The sequence below is a fragment of the Haematobia irritans genome, chromosome 2, assembly GCF_050003625.1.
Source record: "Haematobia irritans isolate KBUSLIRL chromosome 2, ASM5000362v1, whole genome shotgun sequence".
In the NCBI taxonomy this organism is placed as follows: domain Eukaryota; kingdom Metazoa; phylum Arthropoda; class Insecta; order Diptera; family Muscidae; genus Haematobia; species Haematobia irritans.
Genome location: NC_134398.1, coordinates 46,954,099 through 46,957,138, shown reverse-complemented (window position 1 = coordinate 46,957,138; position 3,040 = coordinate 46,954,099). Strand labels below are relative to the sequence as shown.

The following is a 3,040-nucleotide window of genomic DNA, read 5'->3' as shown; positions in this document are numbered from 1 at the left end:
CCCCATTTACTTTAAGGAAAAGTATCCTTAGTTCAAAGACATGCGACTATAGCGGAAGGACGCAAATTTAATAATAATTAAAATTTCATTATTTTAAAGAAATTTGTCCTAAATATTTTGTAAATTTGACATCCTAAAATTTAGGTTGCACAATCTTTAATATCACGTAAATATTTTTTTCAGTGAAATAGAAAATTTAGCCAAAATTTTATTTCTATAGATAGTTATGGCAAAATTCTGTAGAAAATTTTTATTAAAATGTCATTTCTATAGAAAATTTGTCAATATTTCATTTCTTTAGGAAATTTTGTAAACATTTCAGTTCTGTAGAAAATTTAGCCCACATTTTATTTCTATAGAAAATTTAGCCAAAATTCTATTTCTACAGAATATTGGTAAAACTTTTATTTCTATAGATAGTTTGTAACGAAATTACTCCACCAATTATTATTTATTAGACAAAATATCACAGAATTTTTTATTTTACATCCAAAATATTGAATTCGGATCACACCTAAAGATGTGATGCAAATTTATTGCAACGGCTGTTGAAATGGAGGACTTCCGTCCTATGACAAGCCCATGTTAAATTCATCGCTTCTGCGTCAATTTTGCACCACTTCCGGATCCAAAAAGAACATTTTCATTACTTTTTTGGCGACGCTTTTTTTGCTGGGATGTAATCGAGTGCTGCAATAAGTATCGAGCTTATACAAAACGGGATGCAACGAAAATTGGACTCACCTCTGAATCCCTCGAAGTCATATGGCCAGTTGACGGACGATTTGGGTTGTGGTCATCTGAATAATAATTAACAATTGTATAGAGCTCGATGGACATAAATGGATAGAGTAAATATTAGATAAATATGGTAGTGTAACTTAAGATCTAAAACTTCTCATCTTGATACGATCCGATAGAATAATAAGGTAGAAGAAATCCACACGTGTAGATTGCTCGCAATATTAAGGACACATAACGGACTGATATTTAGAACGTGAAATCGGTATATTTTGTGGCACAATATTTCGTATTCGCTTATCCCCAATTGATTGTCCAATTGTCTTCGCCAAGTCCGATAAATGTTAATTTATTACGTTTTTCACACAAGATAAGCTCTCCACGAGATATGGGATAAATTTAGCTCATCCAAATTCGTATATAAACGCAATTTATTTTCAATTTTCGCCAACGTTTCCGGCTTCTTTATACTTTTCCTCAATATTTTCTAATTTCTTCAAGCGAAATTCTTCTTATTATATTCTTATTTCTTTACAAATATTAATTCTTTCTAGATTTACAAATATCTTTTTTGTAAAGAAAAATTATTTCCGTATACTTCAATTTTCAAAATCAAAATTCATTTTTTCCAATTTTTTCTATCCTACTTTTTTTTTGTTATTTTTTCAAACAATTTCCCTTAGTAACCTTGAACAGCCTACTTTTTTTAAACCAAAAATAAATATAAAATGATATAAAGTGAAATTATAATGAAAATAATTTCATCCCTATATTGACCTCACAAGTTATGGCAAAATTTTATTTCTATATAAAATTTTTACAAAATTTTCTTCCTATAGAAAATTTTTGCATTATTTTGTATCTACAATTAAACTTTAACTTTAAAAAAATTTTTTAAGTTTATTTCTGTACAAAATTTTGGGAAAATTTTATTTATACTGAAATTTTTGTTAAAATTTTATTTCTGTAGAAGCCGCATCTTTGGCTCGAAATCAATACCAAAATCCTTAAAGGAAGGTCAAAATCTTTGGATCCAAGTAAACTTTTTTTTGAGTGTGTGATAAGTTAAGTGCTTCAAAATATATCGATGAAAATAAGGCAAATTTTCAAAAAAATTTTGTTTTACAATACTTTAACGTAAGAAATAAGACCAACTACAAGAAAATCGACCGAAAAATGACAAAGTTATAAGTAATTGAGTGAATAAATCCCATGTCAAATAATACAAATATAAGCCACTCATCCACACAAAAAAGGGTTCTTGTGTGGCCGAGTGGCATCCTTAATGATGTTAATAATCCATATCAATATTTAGATATTCATTCACCACACATTCCAATTTATTTATTTTTTTTTTCATTTGTTTACGACTTTATCTTCATTGGTCGATCACAATGAATATGAACGGCAAATCAATTAAAGCCGAACAGATTAAAACATTAGGACATATTGTAAAATGTATTTATTCCAGATTTCCTCTTTTTAAATTTATTAACTTTATTATATTAACTTGCCTCATTGCCTTATTCTATTATTTTATAATATATTAGTTGTAGTAAAATGAAATCTATTATTTTTACTATAGGTGCAAATTGTTCGCGATATTTCGCGTTGTTGAAGAATTTAAACAAATTTACTAATAAGAAAATGGATATGAAACATTATTAAATACATTCCGATAAAAACTAAAAAAAATTAAATTGAAGGTTCTACCGAGATTTGAACTCGGATCGCTGGATTCAAAGTCCAGAGTGCTAACCATTACACCATAGAACCGCTTAACGGACATATAGCAAATTTACAGTTTTTTTCGGCTGCTCAATAGAGGAGAAATTTCTTTGCTAATCTCGCACACTCGCACACTCTCACCCGAACACACACTATACTACCAACAACAAAAGAACTAAATAGTCAGCATTTGTTGTTGTTGTTAACAAGATAGTTGTTGGTATGTATGTTTTGCACTAGAGATCACTTCGGTGATAGTAACAAAACAAATCACCCTTGCTTACTTTGCTACTTTATTATTGAGCGAAATGAAATAACAAAATTTTTGTATAATTATTCGACGTCTAAAAATAGTATACAAAAGTGGGAAATAGGGTAATTTTTATGTGCTCAATATGTGTTTATTTATAAGTCATTTATGATTTTAAGGGAAATATACAGTTTGCAGCAAGGCTTGCCAGAACCAATTTGCTAAAAAGCTTGGCATTGACCAAAATACAAATTGATTTTGAAAACAAAAAACTTGACAAATAAAAACACTCATACTATTGGGTTGAATTTATTTTTTTCA

General features: G+C 28.7%; 1 non-coding gene across 1 annotated transcript; it reads right to left on the bottom strand.

Moving 5' to 3' along the window:
- Positions 1-2,445: 2,445 nt before the first annotated feature.
- TRNAQ-UUG (transfer RNA glutamine (anticodon UUG)) lies at positions 2,446-2,517 on the bottom strand. Its single transcript has one exon. It is a non-coding gene; the product is annotated as a tRNA-Gln (tRNA).
- Between the last annotated feature and the right edge of the window lie 523 nt (positions 2,518-3,040).